Genomic DNA, 27,248 nt, shown 5'->3' with positions numbered 1-27,248 from the left:
GAATTGATCCTCACACACACCTAGCTTTTGAGTTTATGGGTACCGAGACAGTTTTTGACTTCTTCTGTGGTCAGGCTGCAACCTTAGCTGGTGGAACAACAATGCACATTGACTTTGTTATTCCAGTTAGTGGGAGTTTAACAGCAGGTTTTGAAGCCTACGAATAGAAAGCAAAGAAATCTTGCATGGATTATGGTTTCCATATGGCAATTACAAAATGGGATGAAGTTGTTTCAAAAGAAGTGGAAATCATGGTTAAGGAGAAAGGTTAGTTTTCTTATATTTTCTGTTTTTACTATCCAGATTTCTTCTTATTTGGACCTTTGCGAACGCTTCTTTGATTTCCTCTTTACATGTATATGCCATCTTATAGGTATAAACTCTTTCAAGTTCTTCCTGGCCTACAAGGGGGCACTTATGATTAATGATGAGCTTCTATTAGAAGGGTTTAAGAAGTGCAAGTCCCTTGGTGCTTTGGCTATGGTCCATGCAGAAAATGGAGATGCGGTGTATGAAGGACAGAAAAGAATGATAGAACTTGGTATTTTTGGTCCAGAGGGACATGCTCTTTCGAGACCTTCATTGGTAACTTTTAGAATTATGTAAATATGTATGTATGTACTTATGTATGTATATGGTTGTTCCTTCAGACTACTCCATTCTATATATCAATCATAGTTTGACCCTCTGCAAATTTGGTAGTCCTATGATGATGGACTATGATTACTGTTTGAATGGCCTCGTCTTTCATAAAGAGTATACATTCTGGTAACCGTAATGATTCAGTTATGTGCGCTCGAGCTTTGTAGGGATTTTACACTGTTTCACCAATTACATTAATGCATTAGGAGGACAATTAATTATAAATTAGTGAGGAGCATACGATACATGTGGTTGTGCCCCATACTGTAGACAACACTCAAAATGTGGGAAGGAAATTATCCGATAGAGGATAGTGAGTGAAAACAACCTTGATTTTAAATTAAGGGAAGATCAACCTTTATTTTTTTCGCTTGGAAACATTGAGCAAGCATCCTATTTGGAAGTGGTTAGTGAGTATTTCTTGGTGAAGGTGGTGATCAAGTTCAGGTTGAGAGTTGGATCTTGATATTCCTGCTTTCATATTCAAGACCTAGTTAGGAGAGATCAGTGAAGGCTGAGATGTCTGATGGTAAGGTAACAATGATACTCCAAGATGAAACCAATGCATCTAGATTCATCTTAGAAGTGAATCTGCTCTATGTTCCTGTATTCTCATTCAAGACACAGCTGGGACCGTGTTGCAACCGTGTCCCAGCCTTCTCTTGACCATGGCAAAAATGAAAAAAAATTGTTCTTGCTACACTCCATGAACACGGACACACTGGGCTTTTCCCTCTGTCTGTGATTCCTACATATGCTGTGGTCAGACTAATGAATAAAGCAGTTGATCTGTTTTATTTATCATGGTTGTTTCCTTAAAAATTTATTCCATGAATATCTTTGGAAAAATTCTCCTTGTATGATTTGACTATAATAATACCTGTACAGCTGGAAGCAGAGGCAACTGCTCGAGCAATTCGTTTGGCAGGTTTTGTGATCACTCCTCTCTATGTAGTTCATGTAATGAGCATTGATGCTATTTCTACAGCTCGGAGAAAAGGTCTTCAATTCTCTAATCTTACAAATTCTGTTTGATTTAATAAAGTTTATTTGATGGCAGCATTAATCTACAATTATGGAGAATCATTTTATTAATAGTAAAAGTTGCATCTTTACATTTGAAATTGGGCTTTCACTTCTTTTGGGGGAATATGTTGGGCTTTGTGGAGCTTAGTTTTGTTTGATCTGGTTTGACGACCCGACCCGACCTGAATAATATTACGTGGTTTTTAATGGGAGATTTACTGAGGCGTAGTCCATGGAGCGGAGGCGCCTTTTGTAATTAGGGTCTTTTAGTGTGGAATCGGTTATCGTGTTTCATATATAGAGAAAATATTGTAGCCGCATGTTGTATTGTATTCTTCCCTGAAAATAGTGAAATCCCTGCAACTCCGTAGACGTAGGCAAATTGCCGAACCACGTAAATATTGTCTTGTGCGTGTGATTGTTTTTCTTTAGCGTGTGTTTTTCTCTATTTTTGTTTCTCACAAGTTGGGAATTCGGTGTAATTCCCTACAGAACATTCTTTGCAAACTTCCTTAACAAAATATTAATCTAAGACATGCAAATGATTTTCATAGGATGTGGCCATAAGTTTAAAATGCTTTTCATATGGCTCTAAAGGTTATGAACTAGACACACAGACACTGATATAGACACGCACTCAAACACCCAATAAATATGTACGCGGGTGATTAAGATCCCAAGAATTTTATTTTCCCCATCCTAGCTGATTGATTTGGTTTAAGTGTCATCTTCAAGTCGTTGGCCTTCAGTTCTAGAACTCATGTATGCCGATCTCCAGATTTCTTTTTTTTTAGATGACATATTGTTTAAGGAAGATAAAGAACTTGTCTTTAAATTGCAGGGCAGAGGGTTATTGGAGAACAAGTAGTTTCTGGGTTAGCCCTTGATGAATCTGGGGTTTGGGATCCTGACTTCGCCACTGCAGCAAAGTAAGATCTTGCATTACTTTTCATTTTTCATTTTTATTTATTTGTATCTTTATATTTAGATATATTCTGTCAACTTTTACAAACAGTATCATCTTCATGTTTCAGGTTTGTCATGAGTCCCCCTATTAGGGCATCTGGACATGATAAGTCCTTCAAGCTGCCCTTTCAACAGGAATTCTGCAGGTTCCTACCTCATCATTAGAGAAGATAGTGCAATCATAACAGCTGGGACCTTAAAGACACAAGAAAAAAAAAAACATTGGTGTTCTTATTATCCGTGACATGAATTTAATAAACAATTGTCTATACTTTCCCAAAATTTTAGCTTATAACTATGTGCTAGCAAACCGTATAACCTTAAATTCAGAATATTTTCTTTTGACTGATTGCCTACAACGTGACCTTTAATATATTGGTTTTATGGAGATCTTTGAACTTGTTTCTCAGGAAACTTTTGCATTTTGCAGCTTGTAGGAACCGATCATTGTTCCTTTAATTCTACACAGAAAGCTCTAGGGATTGATGATTTCCGAAATATTCAAAATGGTGTTAATGGTAATCACAAGTTTTAGTCCCTGCTATTTCTGAAATGACATTTTTCTGACTAATTATTTCGGGCCAATACTGTGTTACACTTTCTAATACTTCTCTGTGGCAATTGGTAATCTTTAGGTATTGAGGAGAGAATGCATTTGGTATGGGATATAATGGTGGTAAGCTGCAATGGATTTCTTGCTCATTCCTTCAAAATAATCAGCTTGAGTTAGAATCTATCCTAGAACTTGCTCCTTTTTCTCAGATTTATGTATTCATGCAGGAATCTGGCCAAATTTCTGTCACTGATTATGTTCGGATAACAAGCACAGAATGGTATGCTATTACTCTGACTATTTTGGTAACGTAAAAAACTAAATGAGAATCTTATAAAAAAATAAGAAATAAAATAATAACTGAATGAGAAAGTGTGGGATTATGTGTTTTATGATCTGATCCCCACTAAAGCTGTCTGACATATGTTGAAGTTATCTCACCATCAGCAATTTTTTCAGTGCTAGAATCTTCAATTTATATCCAAGAAAAGGAGCGATTCTTCCTGGATCTGATGCAGATATAATCATATTCAACCCAAACTCAAGCTTTGAAATAACTGCGAAGTCCCACCAGTCTAGATCAGATACAAACGTTTATGAGGGAAGGAGAGGAAAGGTAATGTTTGTATCAATAATGTAGTTGATCTGTTGATTACCAATGCATTATAAAATAGGCTAGCCATTGCAATGTGAGAAGGATATAATATCAATTAGATTTTACTCCCTCCATCCCAAATTGTTTGGCATAGTTAGAAAAACTCAATTATTTAGGGAAACATCATTAACTGCCTTATCTCTTTAAAAAAAGTTAAAAATTTCCTAAATTACCCTTAAACAAATTTATCAAAAAATTATTTAAGAAAAAAAAAACATTTCTAGTATTGGTGCCAACTGGCAAGCAATTTTCGAAGTTATTGTAGATTTCAAATTCTATTAGTGTACTACTCTTACCATTTGCAAACCTATATTCAAATCTGAATTCTATAGCCACCAAGCCTAATCCAAATTCAATCTTTATCTTTAATACAGTAGATTCGAAACTCTACTGGTGGCAAAACAATAGCTTTAGTGGATTTCAAAATTTAGGTTTTTAATTTTTTTTAATTAAAAAAAAAACTCCCACAAATAAATTAAGGGCAGAAAGAGAATGTTAATAAATTAATGGTGTTTGACTTTTTAAACAAGATATAATTTTAGGACATCTCAAAATGGAATACAAGCCAAACAATTTGGGACGGAGGGAGCATTTTGTTTGCACCTATCATTTGTAGAGACAGCAACTCACAAAAATTCACACACAAGTAAAAAGCCATATGTGTCTTTGTAACTTGATAGTATTGAACATGTCTTATTACATTTTGAAATATATTTTTTGTGTAAAAGAAGAATAAATGATTAACAGTCATGAAAGTAATAATTGTGTAAAGTTTTTTATTTTTTATTTTTTTATTTATATAAATAAGAATAACTTTATTGAAAAGAGATTACTTTATGAAGAAAAACATAAAGTAGCCTAAAGAATTACAATTGAAAAATATTTCTTTAAATTTATGAATGGAAGTAATAATTGTGTAAAGTTACTTGACAAAACACATAACACACTCATAATTTTGTTGAACTATGTATTAGAGTATTGGTTAAATGATTAAATTTACTAGTTCTTATTCTTTAAACTTTTAGGACAATCGGTAATTTATCAATGTATTAGAGAAGGTAGTCTTGTATTCTAACTCTGACTTTGCTCTTCCTACCATCTAAAAGGTTAAAAATCCCATGGGTTAGGCCCCACTTAATAAGGGGGCAGTTTGGGCCCGCACATGAAGGGGAGTGTAAGAATATTAGTTAAATAATTAAATTCACCAATTTCTAACCATTTAAGCTTTTGGAACAATTAGTAATTTATTACTATGAAACAAATGTTGCTTTGAAATTCTTGAATTTATGAATGAGTGCCAGGCACCTTTGGACATGAATGTCACATCAAAGTTTCAATTTTAGAATTATCCTTCAATAACAGGTGTGCGCTTAAAGCATCCACATCCGGATCTCATATTTCACCTTATTTTACCATCCCAAAAATCTATTTTATCACTTATACCATACCATTTTTCAATACACCCAACATCCCAACTTTTATTTTCCTATTCTACTTATTAAAATAATATTTTTACACAATAAAATAATATATCCTAAAACCCAAATAAAAACAAAAACCCAATACCCAAATAACCTCTGCAACCACCTACTGCTACCACCACCACGAAGAACATACCCAAATGTTGTTTTCTTGAAACCCCAGAAACACCAGCCACAAAATCATGGCCATCGAAACCTAGAAACCCATAGATTAACAAAATTAAAATCAAAACCAAACCCATAGATTAACCCAGAACTCCAAACCCCCTGATCCACCACAACCCACCACGATCCACATTGATTCAAAAAAAATCGGACTCCATTTCCAAATCAATTGAGCCAACACACACACACAAACGATTCTCAAAAATTGGGTTCATTCCCTCAAATCTAAATCAATCAACTTTCACATTAATTCACACAAATTTTCGTTTATGTCAAGAATTTCCCCCAACACCCAAACCAAAACAGAAACAAAAAAAACCCACAATATTTTTGTCTCACACACCAAACAGTCAAAACCAAACCTTGAAACCCACGGTCAAAAAATAGTCAACACCACCACCACCACCCTCTCTGCCCATCAACACCACCAAAAAAAAAAAAAAAAAAAAAAAAAAAAAAAACAGCAACCCACAGTCAAAAACCAGACCCACCACCGCCAAAGCTCGAAGGAAGCGGATTCGCCGTTGGGAAGCTTGAAGGAAGTTGATTTTGTTGACCCACGCGGAAAAGGAAAAATGAAAGAGGGAGAGAGTTGCCGAAGAAGGAAAAAAGCGGAGACCCACCCACCATCGATCTAGAGACCCACCACTGATCTAGAAATCCAATGCCGATCTAGAGAGTTGCTGGAGAGAGTGAAGATATTGAGAAGAATCAGAGAGCAAGAAGAAGAGAAAGCAGAAAGAAAGAGAGAAAAGAGAGAAGGAAGAGAGAGAAAAGAAAGAGAAAAAATGAGAGAGGAGAGAGAAATGAGAGTATTAAAAAAATATTTTTTTTATGCAATTCAGCTACAGTATCATCTTACATTTGAGATGGTACTGTAGCTATATCTCAAAATAAATTTGGCCTTCCCATTGTTGAGCAGTTTTGGGGCTTAAATGCCAAATGTTCCTAACATTTGGCATATACAAGCCCCACTGTTGATGCTCTTACAAGGCAAGGCCTGTGAGCTATAATTTGTGGAAAAGGACACAATTTTTTTGTCATAGCATGGGAACCTCTCGTCTCCAAGCATCGCCCGCCCATCGCCACCAACCTCTCTAGCCTCCCAACTCGGTAATTTCGGATTCTCTCAATTTCTATGAATGTATGTGTTGGTTTTGGGGAAACGATTTGTTTGGTTCTTTTTTTTTTTTTTTTTTTTTTTTTTTTTTGGGGAAACCAGAAGGGGCTTCTTCTGAGAAAACCCCAAAGTAAGTGAGAAATTTCAAAGTGTTTTAGTTTATGTGGTTGGAGTTTTTGTTTTGTTTGTTGGGTGAGTGATTGTTTGGGATTGGGGCAATGTGAATAGACGGTCGGCAAGTGCGATAAAGTAGTTTGGGATGGCGGAATTGGAGGCCAGGAAGCTCAAGTATCCGAATACTGGAACTGAATCGCTTCTCAAGGAGATTTTAGTTGAGGGTTAGTGATTTTTGACAACTCTAAAGGTTGCTCTTAGCTTGCATTGTTTAAGAACATATTTGTATATATATATATATATATATATATATGTATGTATAAAAAAAAATATATATATATATATATATATATATATTTTTTTTTTTAACTTTTGGCTTAAATTTAGAAGCTGAGACACAATGAAATACGAAAAGTTTAAGTCTTTTGTAGGAAAAATTATATATTAAAACCCAATACTTCTATAAACTTTTCGATTCAAACCATAAATATATATATATATATATATATATATTGTTGTACTAGATAATGCTTAAACAAGGTGATGTCTTAAACAAAATGATGCCGTGTAGTTACTTAAATACTATGTGCTGATTATATATGAAGTTATGAACATTATTTCACTTCAAGTTACATGATGTTTCAATGTTTGTCTTTTTAAAGCATTTTTCAATTAATGGCTTCATGCGTATTGGCTTTATAGTTTGAAAATTTGAATTGAAACTTTTTTTGAAGTGCATTGTTTAATTTGAAACTTTTAAAAGTGTGGGTTTAAATTTAATTTGAAACCGCCTCTAAACTATGGGACTTAAAGAAGGATGCCAAATTTTGATAGGCTGTTATGTGTTTGTGATTCTGAATGCTAAATGGGTCTAATTTTTTTTTTTTTTTTTACAAGAATATGATTTGATTTTTTAATGAATTTAATTCTGTTTTTGATGGGACATTTTCTGATTTTATTTTATTTTTAATTGTGGAGATTTAGGTTGAAGAATGGGACACCAGTTAGCTTTGCAGAAACGGAAATCGTGAAGAAGCGTAAGGCTTTGCAAGATGATGGTGTATTGTTGGAAGAGGGTTCAAAGCCAGAGGTTTACACTGAAGAGTATGAGAAGCGGTTGGGCAACACTGAGAAGAGCTGGACATTATTTGTGGATGGTTATGGCAAGGATGGAAAGAGAATTTATGACCAAGTTAGGGGAAAGACTTGCCATCAATGCAGGTCCGGTGGTTCTCTCAATAGCTGCTGTATTTTTTTGTCTTACAAATTACAATTTTGGTCTGGCTTTTAGGTAGCTGAAATTTAAGCTTATAATATGTGAAGTAAAAGACTTTGCTCACCAAAATTGCTAATAGTTAATAGGATAATACCACAAACACATTTTGAATGCCTCCTATCTTTTTTGATATTGATAAATTTTAGCCTAAGAAAGTTCTAAAACTTTTATTAATATAATGAAAACTAATAAATTATGAGAGCAAAAAACTAATAAATTAGGAGAGCAGATGTATGTCACAACTTGAGAAAACATTAGTCACATATGCTCCATATCCCGATAGGACTAGTCAAGTTATAATTGGGAGTCCTCGTAATTGATTTTGTAGCCTAGTCCAGTTACATAGTACACATTCTATGTGTGATTTATTAACACACACTCATACAATCAAATCAAACATGATTTAGAAAATTTGGGCAATCACAATCTAGAAAGCACCGATGCGGCTCCAAGGTCGCCATACTAGACTCCAACGTGGCTGATGTGACGTCCAGCGTCTGACGCGCTGATTCTCCCATTTTTCTTTTTTTGATTCACACTGATTTGGGCCAAAACGGGCTGATTCCGGCGGAAACGAGAATTGATACGGCCGAAATAGCCACCAAAACATGCTGATACGGCTGATTCTTGCTGAAACGGCCATCGAAATAGGTCGATACGGCCGATTCCAGCCAAAACAGCCACCAAAACAAGCCAAAATGGGCAGCAGCTACCATTCTTCTGCTTCATGTGGCCTTGTGAGAGGGAAAAAAAAAAAAAAAAGAGAAGGAAGAAGAAGATGAGAAGACACAAAAAAATGGATGGAAGAAGAATAAAGGTATGTAACAAAAGAATATAAATTAAGTAGGTGGAAAAGTCAATTATTTCATGTGGGTGGGCTTGGGAATTGGAAAATAAGTAAAGGGATCTTCTTGAAATGTGGTTTTTTGTTTACAATTATAAAAAATATTGATTTTATTAAAAAAAAATTGTAAATATTTTTTTTTAAATAATAAATTCTACCCTTTATTAGAATTTTTTTTATATAAAAAATATTAAATTCACTATATAAAAATATTTTTAATAATTTTTTAATCACCACACTTGCACCTTACTTTTTCAAAAATTGCCGAGTCCCGCATCTACACCCGCACCCGCACCCGAATCCAGAAATGCACCCATGCTTCATAAATCACAGTATAAGAAGAAGGATTTAAACAAGATCAATCAGGAAGGAGAATGACCTAAGTTTAATAAAATAATAATGCTTATATACTCATGTACAGACAGTGGCTAAAGTAATGGGATGGTGTGGCCTAGTGGAATTATTGCAGACAAGGTGCTGGATATGGTAGTGGTATTTAGCTCTTTGGAGGGATATGTGGTGGCTGATGCATTAGACTGTTTAGCAATGTGCTGGGGATGACTTTCTAAATGTTGGGCTAGGGAAAGATTGGATTTAATTTAAATTTTTCTTGAAATGGATTAATAGAGTTTACTGTAGATATAGTGTCACCAATGAGGTTACCATTTTTCTTCTTATTAATTCTCTAAAGCAACTTTTACACCTTTTGTATTACTTGCAAAAGAAAAGTTTACAATCTTTAATAGCGTTTCAAAATTACAAGTTTGTCAACAAACTTTTTCACTTACGAAAGTGTAAGTTATGCTTTATAATAATATAGAAGGTACTTATTTATAATAAAACTCTTTCCCTTCTTACCAAACAAAATAATAATAGTAATATAGAAGGTAGATTAATCTGTTTTATTGATGGGTGCTTGGCTTTTTATGCTTGGCAAAAATATGCTTTAAAGCTGGAGGACTTGTTTCACTTAGTGTCTGAAGTATCCTTTCTGGCGATAAATCTATTAGTTAGGAGAAACACCAAGAGCAGCTAAAATAAAAAAATATATAGAAAAGTGTATTTTATATTATACATCCTTCTTGTAACTTATTTTAGTTTAGTTTAGTTTAGTTTAGTTTTTTTTTTTTTTTTTTTAATCCCTATTCGAGTTTTAGGATTTCCTCTTGCATTTTATGTTCTTGTTTTATATGGTTTTTTATCAAGTTTATATCCTTGGCCTGAAATAGTTGAGTGTAGTTTCAATTATTCTTAAGATGAAATGCGGTTTTACAGGCAGAAAACTCTTGGCTATCGGACTCAGTGTTGCAAATGCAACATGGTCCAAGGGCAGTTCTGTGGAGATTATTTGTATATGAGGTATGCTCTATTCAACATTCTTTTATGTGCTTAAATGTACCATAATTAAATCCTGATAGTATGAAATACGTTTTTATTGTACATGTTTACAATGTTAGAGCCTAATAAGCAATTACTGCATAAACCTGGCACAATCTCTCTATGGCACCTTCCTGCTTATTGTTACCTTTATTTTTGTCTTAGAATATCTTCGAGCATTGTCAATCAGTTCTGCTAAATTTATCACTTCCTGGCGCTACTTACTAGGTTACCAATTATGCACCTTTCTGTAATTTAAATTGATAAATCTTCTTCTTCTTCTTTTCTTCTGTTTTTTTTTTTTTTTTTTTTTTTTTGGTTTCCCCATCTTAGACTCTTTATATGCATTGCTACATGCTCATTCTGCTATGATTATTTTAAGAATGTAATATAGGTTTCTTATTATAGGTGTCCAAACAAACCATGCTGAGCATCGGCTGGGGTGTTCACTTGAACCTGATAATGAAACTCAGACAGTTGACATGTTTGGGCTCGTTAACAAGATAGTTAGCTAGTTAACAAGGCAACTCTCAGCATTTGCTGGCAGATTCATTTTTAAGTCCATCTACAACTCCATTCTACTCATAAGCATAGCTAGGTTTGTTGTTGTCATACATACATAGGTTGATTGGTGAGCAGTGATTGCTAGAAGAACCTCTCAAATTCTGCTTTTATTCTTTCCATGTTAAACAATCACCAAGAGATATAATGAAAAATACATTGGAGATCATTACGTCTGCTTACTTGAACCCCCAGCCACCCTTCAATCACTTGAGCACTATAAAAATATCCCAATTTTTGTAGATATAGACCCACTTGTGCTCACATGTTTGGCTTGTGTAGACCTACTCGTAAATTTATCCTTCATATTAAGGTCTTCTGATTTCTCAGCACTGTGAAGGGCGTTATTTGCATGCTGTAAATGGAGTCTTTGAGATACCTGATCACTTTTTGTGTAATGTAAAATTTGATGCCCGCCACCCCCCCCCCCCCCCCCCCCCCTTTTTTTGGCTTTATCTCTTTTCTTTTCTACAGATATGGGGAACACGTACTTGAAGCCCTGCAAAACCCTAATTGGATTTGCCCTCCCTGTCGTGGAATGCAACTGCAGTTTGTGCCGGCAAGCTAAAGGATGGCCTCCCACTGGTACTCTTTATAAAAAGGCTATCTTCTCAACCATACCTTCCCTCCCTCTCTCAGTGTTGAATTGGCTAAGCTCAATTTTGTCCACCCTCCAGATATCAAAATTGGGCTTCAAATCTGTTGCGCACTTCCTCATTTGTTTATTTTTAGTGGTTACTTCACTGCTTGGATGCCTTCCCCCCAACCCCTAAACTGTAAAATATCATTTGCTTCTCTGCAGGTTCGCGAAGATCCTGTTTTCCGAAGAGAAGGTCCTGACATTCATGTAGATGCTGTTTTGAGTATTACTCAGGTAATGCTTTCCAATGTGTTCATTTTGTAGGTATCAGTGGCCTGTAATGCATGGATGTCTTGAACTGTGCGTTGTATGAGGTTTTTGAATAAAATAGTTATTATGTTTAGCGTTAGGAAATATTAATTGCATTCAGGTATTTACTGAGAAAAAGCTAAATGCCTAAGCTAAAATTATCTTTGACTTTATACTGAATATTTTGTATGAGTTTTTGAGGATTGTAGATGAATTCCAGGAAGTCACCTGTTATTAGGGATGACAATGGGGCGGGGCGGGGCCGAAGGATGGGGTCTTCGTCCTCGCCCCGCATGGTTTTATCTTACCCCATCCCCACCCCGCCCCGCATGACGGGGAATGCTTTCTCACCCCATCCCCGCCCCATGGGGCCTCACGAAGCCCCGCCCCACCCCGTAAAACTCTAATTTTTGTTAATTTGCCCTACAACTAGTACAATTTTTTTAATGAAACCTATTTCATTAATAAAAATATACTTGAAATTACAACTAAATTTATCCCATCAAATCAAATCAATTTTTAGAAAAAATTGAATAATATATCCAAGTGTTTATCAAGACAATCATTAAAAAAAAATTTAAAAAAAAAAAATCTCATAGTATAACACAACAAAATAAAGGCATAGAATCACATTGAATAGAATAAAATATGCTAATATTAATATGTTTGTTTAAATAGTAGGGTTTCAGGTATGAAAATTTTACAATTATAATCTTTAGTAAAGCGGGGCGGGGCGGGGACAAGGAGGGGCGGGGTGGGGTGGGTCTAAAAAGCCTAAACCCATCCCCGCCCCGCCCTATGGTGCGGGGCTAAAATCTTGCCCCATCCCTGCCCCACCGCCTTTGCGGGGTGGGGAAAACCCGTGCGGGGCGTAGCGGGAAGGGGCGGGTTAAGCGGGGCGGGGGAAAATTGCCATCCCTACCTGTTATGCTGTTTCTTAACACCTCCTCAGTCACCTGTTAGCAATTAATGGAAGAGGGGTTTAGGGTCTATAGGTTGATTATGGTTATAAAAAAGATGGAATATGAATGTAAAGATAGCTGTTCTTAAAGATACATTTCAGGAATTTAGGTACTCTTTGATTTGTTTTTATAATTATTCTTTGTCTTGGTTGTTTAATTTAAATTCATTGGAAAAGTATGGCAATATCAATATGGCATGTATCAAATTAAGCAAAGGCACTTTAGGCACAAAATTTGATATTTGATAAACTACAAATACATGCTTAAATTGGATACATAATAAGGCTAAAAAATGTAATGAAGCTACTGGGCCTTAATAAGAACTAGTGCAGTGCCATCAATAGGCTTCATTTGCGTTTTGTTGAAATGACGTTTTAGCAAACTTTCTGCTTAAAAGCCCAATCGAATCTCTACAATTCTTTTGGGGATTTTCTTTATTTTAAAAAAATTAAACAAAACAAAAAAACCGATTAATATCCTTATTTGAAATTAGGTTTTTTTTTGTCTTTTTCTTTAATTGTCAATTAAAATCCCATTTCTCTTAAATAATTTTAATGCCCGGTCTTTGTCCATTTTACATTAATGTGATTTACAACCTTAATCCTGAATTCAAATCCTATCATTTTAACAAATTTTACCACAAAGCAAATATTCCACACAAACTCAAAAATCAAAACCCCCCGTAACCTAACACTTTTCACTCAAAAAAAGAAAGAAAAGAAAACCATTCTCTAGTCTCTACCATTAGGACCAATTTCAAAACGATAATACCATTTAATTAATTATTTCCCACATTTCCTTGCCAAACAAATAGGGTTTTGTTTTCGGTGAAAAAAAAATAAAAATAATAGGGTTTTTTTTATTAAAAAAAAATGAAGATACCCAAACAAAAACAATTTGAACCCCAATAGAAATATCATGCTGCCATAACCACCAGCCATGGCCAAACCCACCCATTGTTGAAAAGCCACTTGTGTCTTTGGCACTGTTGCCTCCCACCAATTGCTACTTAAGCAAAATTCTTAGGATTTTTTAGGGGTTTCTTAGTCTAGAATCGAGTTGTTCATTATCAATCGTAATAGTAGTTCTTCCTTGTTAGGATCAAAGACTTCAAATAATGGTCAAAACAAAATGGGCTCTAATGAGGACATAAAAAATTTAACTGGAGGGGATAGCTATTCCTCTAAAATAATTGGATATTGAATCAAATTAGTTAAGTGTATGTTGTATGGGTGTGTGCTAAGTCCCAGATCAACCATATAATAGATCAATTTAGGCTTTACAAACAATTATAAAAAGTCTCAATTCTGACTAGATTAGTCCTTCCTTAGAATATAGTGCAAATGTCTGTAGTGCTTTCTCTTGGGTTTTTTCCACCTTAGTGGACTCTGATGCAATTACGCTTGCTGTCACTATTCATCATGGATATAGTCAACACCATACAATGTTTGTCAAAGGGGGAATATACACTTTTTCACAAATGGCTCCAACTGTTGATGCAATTGAGGAGTGAGTTACTATTGTGTTGGTTACAAGGAACTCTCGGATTCTTACACTGTAAGCTATGAAACTAAGCCTAGGGTTTTCAGATTGTGCATGCCTTTGACGTCAATGTCATCGTTCTAAAGAGTGGGCATCAAATAGTCTTGGGATTAATCAAATATCATAGCATTCGGAGGTGATTAAAAAAATTCAAATTGATGATAAATTCTTGGAGTAGAATCCCTGAAATCCAATCCCTCATTTCCAAGGATTCTTACCTCAATAGTTGTTCACACCAACTTAGGTGTTGTCTCCTTAGCTTGTCTTTGGTGCTTCTGAGGCCAAGCTCACACCTACAAAAAGGTAAAGGGATGTAAAAAAGTGTGTTTGAATCATTTACTGAAATCATAATATTATTTGTGCTTACCTACAGTTTTGATATTTCTTTTAGTCTTTTTTCTTTCCCTTCTCTTATTGTTTATTCCCACTATGTTAGTGTGATAAGCTGTCATGTATTTGCAGATGGAATGGTATCAACCACTTCTTCAGGGTGATTTAGTGACTGCCAGAGCAGGTCATGCTGGTATAACCATTGATGAAAACTGGTACATAGTTGGTGGTGGAGATGTAATGATCCATATGCACTTAAAAAAAAAAATTGTATACAATCTTGAGATTGTATTGGTCAACATCCCTTTGGTCAACGAACGTTGACCGATTCAAGCTCAAGAGAACTTTTGCTAACCTAATCAAGAAGAATTGTTTCTCCAACTAAGATTTATAAATTACATAGTAACAAATTCATATACAACATTGAGCAAAAAAATAAGAAACAAATTCAGATACAACAAGTCATAGTGACAACATGATATTGAGTAGGAAATTGGACTAATCACGGCAATTTTACAAAACTAGTTAGCTAATAAATATATTCTTATCATGCTTTATAATTTACATATTCTTGTTTCTAGCATGTTATTCACATCCTAAAAATGCTACTAGCATGTTATAGAAGGTAAGGAATAAAATAAATAGCATGTAAAGTAAAGAACAATAAATTAAAAAAAAAAAAAAAATCTAGGTTTTTTGGAGAGACTACGTATGCATGACTAAAGCTATGTACACAAGGATGAACATGCATGCACGTCCAGAGGCAGAAACCCTATAATATTACAAATTTTAACCTAACCTAAACAGCTGTGGGCTAACTATAGTCGAAAGGGGCATTGCATTTTGCAATGTAAGTCCAAAGGACTCGTCCGTATTTAGCTCAACAACCCTATTTGGCAATTTCCAATCAAATGAATGCACTAATGTGCCAAGAATGTACTCAACTAGCACGATTCCCTTCCTAGTCTTATCAAAAATGGAATTAATTCAGAATCATTTCCTCTTGGATCAATTTTTGCATTTTTCCCACTCTGAAACCTTTCAGATGTGAAATCCAATGGGTTTTCCCACACATTAGGGTCACACCTTATTGCCCATATGTTCACACTGAGCCTAGTGTTCTTTTGAATATAATACCATAGTTTTAAAAACCGGACCGAACCAGTCGGTCCGATCAGTTCAATTGGGAACCGGCCTTCAATCCGGTCCAGTTATGGCATAAAATCAGAAATGGCCTAAAAACCGATAAATAGTAAAAACCGACTAGTTCAACCTTAGAACCGAAAATCGGCGCGGTTGAACCGGGTACTGAACGATTTGTCCTTTCCCACCTAAAACTACGTCATTTAAGTTTTTAACCCTAAAAACTAACCCTAACACTCTCACACTCTCATCTGATCTCAGTTCTTCTCACTACCCAGTCTCACTCTCAGTGTTCTCTCTCTTTCCTCTCAACTCTCAACTCTCAGTTCTTCTCACTTCCTAGTCTCACTCTCAGTGTTCACTCTCTTTCCTCTCAACTCTCAAGTCTCACCGTCGCACGCCTCGCCCTCTCTGCCTCGCCCTCTCACGTGAGTCACACCTCTCTGTAACTCTGCCTTGCCCTCTCACGTCTCTCTGCCTCGCCCTCTCTGCCGCTCACTCTCTCTGCCTCCCTGAATATCACGCACGCCGCCACGCCCACGATCACACCCTCAAGCATAACGGCGCCAACGTCTTCTCGCTCCGCCCACGATCATCTCTTCGCCCGATCAAGGTATTATTGCATTCCCTTTCTTTTCATTTTTCTTTTCTTTTTTCACTTCATTCTCATTTCCATGCTTCAATTCTCATTTGCAGGAGAAATTTCTGGACCTTAGAGCTAAAGGTTGCAATTTGCTTGGTATGGTTGTGATCATGGACCTCTAAAGTGCTGGGTTTTTTTATTCTTTTTTCCTTCTTGTTCTTGCTCTTGCTCTCTGAAGTGCTCTGCTCTCTACTTCTTAGCTTCATCAGGTAACGTTCTTTTCTTTTGATTTTGATTTTGATCATTTTCTTTTCTCGGTTCTGTTTTTTCAAGTTGAAGATGAAGAAGATGAGAATGAGGATGATGATAATGATGCCAGTGGTGGAGCATTTGGTTCACATGATGATATTGATTTCAATTTTCTTCATAACAAATGAGGCTTGGGTCTTAAAATTTAGTAGTTGTTTGTTTGAACTTTAAAACTTATTTGCTCTTTGGATGTAAGGAACTTATTTGTTATTTGCCATTTGGATGTAAATGTAACGACTAATGAACTTATTTATTTGGTTTTGTTGAAAGTTTGTTATGTTAAGGATGATTGTTTTGTAATATTATTATGTTAAATTCTTTAAAAAGATGTTATATACTTATATACTTGTATTTTTTTTAATGAAACATATTAATTACTATTGGTTTGTTAGTTTTAGTATATTAAAAAATTATTAATTATTTATATAATTTAAATAAATAATAATTAAATTATTTATGACATCATTGGTTCGACCATCGGTCGGATCCCGGTCCGACCATAAAATTGGTAATGAGCTCCTTTTCCGGTTCTTTCACTATACTGATTTTTAAAACCAAGTATAATACCCATTTACTTCACATGCTTCAGTTGAGATTCTAGCCTAGTGTTCTTGTTGTTTCAACTTTTATTTATTTATTTATTTTTTGGTCTTGTTAACGAATACCCTTAGAGCAATTATTAATAAATCATAATAGAATAATTTTGATATTATTTTTATGGAAAATATAAAAAACTGACAATAACATTTATTGTTTTATTATTCTCTCAATAAAATATTTCTAAAAATAATAAATTTTTAGGTTTTATTGGACAAGGATAGCCATGGATAGGATTTGGGTTTAGGTAGGGTATATCCTAACCCGACTCAAAATTTTATCCATGGATATCCATCTCTAAAACCCAATAAATAGTAAATACCCATACTTGATTCTTTTTGGAATTTTTACCCGTGGATATCCAAACTAAGATCCGCCCTAACCCACTTATTTTATTTTCAAAAATAAAATTGGATCTAGTAAACTGTGTATGTCTTTGTTTTGTTTTTTTTTTTAAATATTTGAGCATGTGTAGATTTGTTTATTTTTTCACTCTGATTGTGTGTGTTCAAAGAGCTTTTCAATCACAAACAATTTGAAAATTTTGAACCAAAAGCACGAGATCCATGCTCAAACAAAGCATATATAAGGAATGAATAACAAATATGGGCTGGGCTTTCCACACGTGTAAGTTTATATTTTTTATTTTTAAGAATAAGCCTAAATGGTCACAACAATTTTTTTGTTTTTTTTTTGTTTTTGAGAAGATGGTCACAACACAATTGATAACAAATATTACAACAATTGATAACAAATATTATCAGTACTATATATAAAAATGGAAGTATCTGCAATTAATCCACCTAGTCTCCTATGATGCCACGTTGGATCCTTTTTTTTTTTTTTTTTTAATTTCTTCTTCTTCTTCTTCTTCTTCTTCTTCTTCTTCTTCTCTCTCTCTCTCTCTCTCTCTCTCTCTCTCTCAACTTTTACTCCAAACCTAGGCTATAAATAAGCAGTATTAAAAATTCAAATTTATTTATTTAGTTTTATTTCGAACATGAGCCAAGTATTAAAATAGCACATGGATCTTTGTTCCAACCTAGATTCTTTAGAGAGAGTGGTATTTTTTTTTTTTTTGAGAAGATAGAGAGAGTAGTATTAGTTGAGAATTCACACTGTTTGGTCACATGTAATTCATCCCCTAACCACATGCATTGGCTGCTATAAGATCATTAAAAACGGATTGAGATCAAAAATTCCTTTCAAATGGCTGTGATAAAAAATTAGGAATATTAGTTTTAATATCAGCCATTGAATCAAAGAAAGTTTAAAAAGTAAAAAAATAGTTAAAAATTAGAAGAGGTAAAAGATGAAAAAGTTGAAATTTTTTGTAAAGGATTTAGGAGGTACTGCATTGCACCAGATCCAGATCCATTAATAACACCACCTATATGTTTAATGCGACAAGGTATCACTTTATATCACATATATAACCTTATCCTAGTACGATTGTACGTAGTTCCTTCTTGGAGAACTTGTTGCTGCATTATCCTCTTTTTCATCACACGCTATTCCATTCGTCACTCCTCAAAAACCATTCTATTAAACTCCAATTCTAAGGACAATGCCACATATAGCCCTTACTAAAATGGCAAAGCAATATGGACCTGTCATGTACCTATATAAAAATGGGCACTTGTGACATGCCCGTACGTGGCATCTACACCAGATGCACTTAGCCTATGTTGCCCAAGACATGGTTTTTGCACATTATGGACCAAGGTGGAAGCTGCTTAGAAAATTAAGCAACTTACACATGCCTATAAGCAGTGAGGTGAAGAGCAGCACTAGGTTTGCTATATCAGCAGTGAGGTGCAGAATAGCAATAGAGTCTGGATACCAATTTATATATGAGGGAGCATATTCTCTTTGATAGGAATTATAAAAAAGGTTGTAGCCATTTTTAAGTCTTCAAATGAGAGATGATCCACCTGTACGTGTTGTAATAGAAGTGAAGAAGGAGTCATATTTTGTACCAAGGCCAGCCAATAGGAAGGAATGCTTATGATGCTCTTCATTAAATAAGGTTTTCCAATTCTAGAATTGGAAAACCTTATCTTTAATTGTCGCTATTTAGGTTAGTTTTATTGTTTATCATTGTATTTTTTTTTTTTATTAAAAAGATCATTTAATATATTGAAAAAATTAAAATTTTGGATTAATAAAAAAAAATTCTATGTTTTTATAGAGACAGATCCAATATGGAGAAGAAGATAAAAGTACTATAGCTCCACTACTATTAGAATTAAAAGCATGATTAAAAAACGGAAAAGAGTAGTGAATCTAGTGATAGCTAGCCCTAGACTCTATGCTTATCTCTTTATAACTTTTATACTAAAAGAGTCATTGCCCCAAAACACAAAACCTCATGAAACTACTTCTTTCCCATATGATATTACTTGCCTGGTTATGCCTAGCCACTGCCGCAATAGAGGTGGCAATTCCACCAAAGAGTAGTGCTCATGTCAAGCCTCTTTCTTATTTTTGCACCAATTAATCACCCTTTCAGCATCTTCTCGTCACTGATTTATCAACTAGCAGCCTTGCAGTGACATCCTGCTCAAACAATATTTTTTTGAGTTACAATTTTCCAATCACACTGTAAACTTTAAGATAAAACGTTGGAATGTAATTAACTTAAATGTAGATTTTCTAACCTTTTAATATAATAATACCTGTACAGCTGGAAGCAGAGGCAACTGCTCGAGCAATTCGTTTGGCAGGTTTTGTGAATACTCCTCTCTATGTAGTTCATGTAATGAGCATTGATGCTATGGAAGAAATAGCTACAGCTCGGAGAAAAGGTCTTCAATTCTCTAATCTTACAAATTCTGTTTGATTTAATAAAGTTTATTTGATGGCAGCATTAATCTACAATTATGGAGAATCATTTTATTAATAGTAAAAGTTGCATCTTTACATTTGAAATTGGGCTTTCACTTCTTTTGGGGGAACATTCTTTGCAAACTTCCTTAACAAAATATTAATCTAAGACATGAAAATGATTTTCATAGGATGTGGCCATAAGTTTAAAATGCTTTTCACATGGCTTTAAAGGTTATGAACTCGACACACAGACAGTGATATAGACACGCACTCAAACACCCAATAAATATGTACGCGGGTTATTAAGATCCCAAGAATTTTATTTTCCCCCATCCTAGCTGATTGATTTGGTTTAAGTGTCATCTTCAAGTCGTTGGCCTTCAGTTCTAGAACTCATGTATGCTGATCTCCGGATTTCTTTTTTTTTTAGATGATTTATTGTTTCAGGAAGATAAAGAACTCGTCTTTAAATTGCAGGGCAGAGGGTTATTGGAGAACCAGTAGTTTCTGGGTTAGCCCTTGATGAATCTGGGGTTTGGGATCCTGACTTCGTCACTGCAGCAAAGTAAGATCCTGCATTACTTTTCATTTTTCATTTTTATTTATTTGTATCTTTATATTTAGATATATTCTGTCAACTTTTACAAACAGTATCATCTTCATGTTTTAGGTTTGTCATGAGTCCCCCTATTAGGGCATCTGGACATGATAAGGCCCTTCAAGCTGCCCTTTCAACAGGAATTCTGCAGGTTCCTACCTCATCATTAGAGAAGATAGTGCAATCATAACAGCTGGGACCTTAAAGACACAAGAAAAAAATTTATTTTTATTGATAAGTAAAGAAAAAAACATTCGTGTTCTCATTATCCATGACATGAATTTAATAAACAATTGTCTATACAAGTACTCTCCAAAATTTTAGCTTATAACCATGTGCTAGCAAACCATATAACCTTAAATTCAGAATATTTTCTTTTGACTGATTGCCTACAACGTGACCTTTAATATATTGGTTTTATGGAGATCCTTGAACTTGTTTCTCAGGAAACTTTTGCATTTTGCAGCTTGTAGGAACCGATCATTGTTCCTTTAATTCTACACAGAAAGCTCTAGGGATTGATGATTTCCGAAATATTCCAAATGGTGTTAATGGTAATCACAAGTTTTAGTCCCTGCTATTTCTGAAATGACATTGTTCTGACTAATTATTTCGGGCCAATACTGTGTTACACTTTCTAATACTTCTCTGTGGCAATTGGTAATCTTTAGGTATTGAGGAGAGAATGCATTTGGTATGGGATATAATGGTGGTAAGCTGCAATGGATTTCTTGCTCATTCCTTCAAAATAATCAGCTTGAGTTAGAATCTATCCTAGAACTTGCTCCTTTTTCTCAGATTTATGTATTCATGCAGGAATCTGGCCAAATTTCTGTCACTGATTATGTTCGGATAACAAGCACAGAATGGTATGCTATTAATCTGACTATTTTGGTAATGTAAAAAACTAAATGAGAATCTTATAAAAAATAAGAAATAAAATAATAACTGAATGAGAAAGTGTGGGATTATGCGTTTTATGATCTGATCCCCACTAAGCTATCTGACATATGTTGAAGTTATCTCACCATCAGCAATTTTTCCAGTGCTAGAATCTTCAATATATATCCAAGAAAAGGAGCGATTCTTCCTGGATCTGATGCAGATATAATCAATTCAACCCAAACTCAAGCTTTGAAATAACTGCGAAGTCCCACCACTCTAGATCAGATACAAACGTTTATGAGGGAAGGAGAGGAAAGGTAATGTTTGTATCAATAATGTAGTTGATCTGTTGATTACCAATGCATTATAAAATAGACTAGCCATTGTAATGTGAGAAGGATATAAAATCAATTAGATTATACTCCCTCCGTCCCAAATTGTTTGGCTTAGTCAGAAAAAACCCAATTATTTAGGGAAACATCATTAACTACCTTATCTCTTTAAAAAAAAGTTAAAAATTTCCTAAATTACCCTTAAACAAATTTATCAAAAAATTATTTAAGAAAAAAAAAACATTTCTAGTATTGGCGCCAACTGCCAAGCAATTTTCAAAGTTATTGTAGATTTCAAATTCTATTAGTGTACTACTCTTACAATTTGCAAACCTATTTTCAAATCCGAATTCTTTAGCCACCAAGCCTAATCCAAATTCAATCTTTATCTTTAAATCAAATTTTAATACGATAGATTGGAAACTCTACTAGTGGCAAAACAATAGCTTTAGTGGATTTCAAAATTTAGGTTTTTAATTTTTTTTAATTAAAAAAATGCTCCCACAAATAAATTAAGAACATAAAGGGAATGTTAATAAATTAATGGTGTTTGACTTTGCAAACATGACATAATTTTAGGAGATCCCAAAATGGAATACAAGCCAAACAATTTGGGACGGAGGAAGTATTTTGTTTGCACCTATCATTTGTAGAGACAGCAACTCACAAAAATTCACACACAAGTAAGCAGCCATACGTGTCTTTGTAACTTGATAATATTGAACATGTCTTATTACATTTTGAAATATATTTTTGTGTGCAAAAGAAGAATAAATGATTAACAGTCATGAAAGTAATAATTGTGTAAAGTTTTTATTTTTATAGGTAAGAATAACTTTATTGAAAAGAGATTACTTTATGAAGAAAAACATAAAGTAGCCTAAAGAATTACAATTGAAAAATATTTTTTTAAATTTATGAATGGAAGTAATAATTGTGTAAAGTTACTTGACAAAACACATAACACACTCATAATTTTGTTGAACTATGTGTTAGAGTATTGGTTAAATGATTAAATTTACTAGTTTCTATTGTTTAAACTTTTAGGACAATCAGTAATTTATCAATGTATTAGAGAAGGTAGTCTTGCGTTCGAACTTTGACTTTGCTCTTCCTACCATCTAAAAAGTTAAAAATCCCATGGGTTAGGCCCCACTTAATAAGGGGGGAGTCTGAGCCCACACATGAAGGGGAGTGTAAGAATATTAGTTAAATGATTAAATTCACCACTTTCTAACAGTTTAAACTTTTGGAACAATTGGTAATTTATCACTATGAAACAAATGTTGCTCTGAAATTCTTGAGTTTATAAATGAGTGCTAGGAACCTTTGGACACGAATGTCACATCAAAGTTTCAATTTTAGAATCATCCTTCAATAATAGGTGTGCGCTTACAAGGCAAGGCCTGTGAGCTATAATTTGTGGACAAGGTGTAACATCCCGTGAGTTTTTTTTTTTTTTTTAAAAAAAAAAAAAAAAAAAGAAGAAGAAAGTAAGTCAGAATTTTGTGGACCACAAGTGCCCCCACCTAACCCCACTACCCATCATTCTCATCCACTCAATTTCACCCACATCGCCACTCTCTTTTGGCCGGCTCTCTCCTTTCTTTCTTTCTTTCATTTTCTCTCTTTTCTTTTCATTTTGCTGAAACACATACACACTCACCCGCCAACCTCCACTCCAAAATACACTATCTCACCATCATTTTTCCGGCAAGATCACCGGAAAAATACTTAGGAACTCCAAAGCATCTTCATTATTTTATTTGAGGTAAAAGTTCAAATCTTTTTTTTTTTTTTTTGATGAGTATTATGTTCTTGTTTGAGGTTATTTTACTCAAGCTTTAATAATGTTATTCATGTGATTTAAGAGCTTTGGAAATGATATTCATGTGTTTATATGTATGGATTTTGGTCTTGGTGGATGTATTTGATGAGTGAGTTCATGACTTTTAAAATGATGGTTATCTAAGGCTTGTTGTGGTGAAAATTTAGAGGTTTTGAGTTATAATATGTGATAGATGATGAATATAATTTGTATTGATAATTTGGAGCTAGTTAAAGATTTAAATTGTTTGTCTTGGAGAAAATTATGATTTTGGTGTCATGGGTCACTTGATGATGTTATAAAAATCTTGTGGGAAGCACTTGTAAAGTGTGGAGGTTTTGATGTTAGATATGACACCTTGAAAGATTTATGAGTATAAATGGGAGTCTATGCCTTGCAAATTAAAGTGTTTTGAGAAATTTTGGAAGTAGAATACATTACATGTGAGGTTGAATACTAGACTTGCCTAATTGAGTTCTTACTTGGCAATTCCTAATTTGTAGTTAGATACAATTTCAAGCTTTGTGCTCATTGTGATAGATTTGCTTGACATTGTTTAGGTTCTAGCTAATCTCCCCTTGGAGCTTGGAGAATTAGGATTTTGCGGTTGCGAGGTAAGTAGCTTTTTAATGGGTATTTTTGGAAAATAACCATATCTTATAAATATTGTTTTTGAGTCAAACACATTTGGAAAATGATATATATGGATATATGCTTTCTTAAAAGTATTGTGTTGTGACCCTTACTATATATGAAAAATGCATCATATTTGATATTACATTTGGGGAAATGCATGAATTGTTATATGGAAATATGAGCATCTTTTAATTAATCTTTGATAAGAAAATCATTGATTTTATGGTGTATTGAAAAGTTAAAGATGCTTATCTTGTCTTGTATTATTTGAGAAATTGTTAGAAAATCTTTTGACAAGAATGAAGTTTGAAAACCTTACAAACTTTGTAGAAGTTAGATTATTTAAGGTTTTCTGAAACTATTTGGATATGAACTATGTGTTTCAAAGTAAGGTAACCTGTGAGTTTATGTGATTTTAGCCCTATGCCATGTGTGATTTCCCGGTGATCACCCGATTTGATTTCCGTAGTCTTTGTGACAATGGAATCAAATTTAGGTCAGTGTCTTTTCACTTTGGATGACGCGTTCTTCTCTGCTGTCCATGGGGGGAAGAGGTTCCTTGATTGTGTGTGGGTGAGGCTGCTGTCCATGGGGCCAAGAGACCACATGCAAGAGAGGTCCTATTTGATGCGCTCTCTCTGCTGCCCATGGGGGGAGAGAAAAACCTTGAGGGTATGGGTGAGGCTGCTGTCCATGGGGCCAAGAGTCTGCATACCAGAGAGGATAATATCATGTCAGTTGTGAATGGGTGGATCCCCTGACCGGTCTACGTGGTAGTGTGGTAGATTTGTGATAATTTATCTTTTGTTAGATATTATGGTTTTAGAAATTATATTGTTGATACTCATAGATTATGGTATATAGTTTCAAGGTATTTACTTTGAAAAACTTTGTGCTTCATTATGTAATCATTTTTGTCATATTATTATAATTGAAGATGAAACTTACATTTCCCCCACCCCCATTATTGTGCTACTTACTGGGTTTTGTCTCATTCCATTATTTTTATAAACTTTTCAGAGTAGGCAACAATCTTTTGAGATAGCTTTTTTGGTGGCTAATAGTAGTTAGACTAACTACTGATGGAGGCTGAATTTTTGTAATGGATATATTAGATGGTGTACATCTTAGACTAGGCTTGACTCATTCTTTTGTATATTATAGTGGTTATGACTGTATTTCCACTGATGGGACAAGCTGTTGTTATGTAATAGTTTTATTCAGGCCTCTATTTTTTTGTGGCCTATGGTCTTTGTAATTAATGCTTAGAGCTCTGACTTACTCTGAAAGTATATTCTATGGGATTATTATGATAATTCTTGTTGTTGGCACTTGATAAAAATTTGGTGGATTGAATTGTCAAAAAGGAAAAATTTACAGGTACTTGAGACGTCTCTCTCATGCTTTGGACCCTTTGGGGTTTGGGGCGTGACACAAGGACACAATTTTTTTGTCATGGCATGGTAACTTTCAACAATATAGATAGAGGGATAGGGCTATATATATGTCTTGATGACTTAATAATAGTAGGCTTATAGTTTAATGCATGTTTAAGTGTTTGTTTGTATGCAAAAAAAAAATGCCATGTCCTAAAACACTTGAGAAAAAAAGCTCTTTAGCTTTCTTCCTAAAATACTTGAGAAAATAAAAGCTCTATAGCTTTCTTAGAAAACAAATGAGGAACACCCTTTTATATCTGCACTTGTACATTGCGGAAATGAAGGTGAAATCTTCTGTTTAAGTGTCAAATGGAATATCTGACAGAGAATGGACATGGGTTTCATTCCTCAGGTGCATAACTTGCCAATTTTCATATAGTATAAAGCATAGCTAGTGATATCTAACTCTATATTTATAACTATCTGTAGATATAGTCCATATAGCATCCTCTGCTATTTTTAAGATGTTGCTTGTTCTTGCGACGCTTTCATTAGATGGCTGTATTAATGTACAGATCGTGTTTCTGAAACCTTTGCAAGTAATCTTACCATCTGATTCTTTGCCCAAAAATGTCCCATTGGATAAGAAAAATGGCTTCTAGAAAGAATAGATGAATGTAATTTTAGTTAAGCTTAGTTGATTGATGTTTCTAGATTCATATTTTAGTATTTTTCATTGATACTGATGTAATCTTTGCTTTTTGGTGGTTTATAAGCATATCCATTCGTCTTTTGTTTTTACTTCATATTGCAGAAACATGACCGCAAAGCCATGCCATTGCAATGTTCAACAAAAAACTATCATAAATGAAATTAAAGTTTAAGAAACTCAATCTAGTTTTTAGACTTGTCATCCATAATCTTTAACTACTCTTAAACTTTGTTATTAATTCTTATAGACCATCTTTTCCTCTCATAATTCTATATTTTGCTTCCCCATCATGAACCTCGCTCTGGTCATGATTAACTTGTCTGTATTTGCTTGAATTTGTAATTTTTTGAGACCTCTCTCTCTCCCTGTGAGAGCATGCACTCTCCTAAACTTTGTCATTTTATGTAAGGTTTTTATAAGTTCATTTATGTTCTCTTAGGGAAAGGTTGAAGTGACAATCGCTGGAGGAAGAATTGTTTGGGAAAATGATGAGCTGAAGGTTGTTCCTGGTTCTGGAAAGTATGTAGAAATGCCACCTTTCGCTTATCTATTTAATGGAATTGACAAGGCAGATGCTGAGTACCTGTCTTCACACCGAGCTCCAGTAAAGCGATTTAAATCCACAGATTAAATTGCTCTTTCTATCATTTTTATAGTCCTTTTACTTTCTTATCACCTAGAGGGTAAAGAATACATGATACTCAAGTATATATGGCCTTGAGTTTGTATAAAAGAAAAATAAATGAGAACATGCCACTAGCATCACCACACTGGGTGAAATGTATGTGAATATATCTTTGAATGTACATTGAATGGAACTCTAATATTACTATATGGCCTTGAGTTTGTATAAAAGAAAAATAAATGAGAACATGCCACTAGCATCACCGCACTGGGTGAAATGTATGTGAATA

At 34.3% G+C, this 27,248-nt stretch overlaps 1 long non-coding RNA gene and 1 pseudogene across 1 annotated transcript; both read left to right on the top strand.

Annotated features, from left to right (window-relative positions):
- On the top strand, positions 1–27,248 carry LOC126725218 (dihydropyrimidinase-like; annotated as a pseudogene).
- Positions 23,348–25,585, top strand: LOC126725219 (uncharacterized). The gene is made up of 3 exons (XR_007655358.1): positions 23,348–23,550; positions 24,168–24,221; positions 25,264–25,585. It is a non-coding gene; the product is annotated as an uncharacterized LOC126725219 (long non-coding RNA).

The sequence above is a fragment of the Quercus robur genome, chromosome 5, assembly GCF_932294415.1.
Source record: "Quercus robur chromosome 5, dhQueRobu3.1, whole genome shotgun sequence".
Lineage (NCBI taxonomy): Eukaryota > Viridiplantae > Streptophyta > Magnoliopsida > Fagales > Fagaceae > Quercus > Quercus robur.
This window is presented reverse-complemented; position numbering and strand designations above follow the sequence as displayed.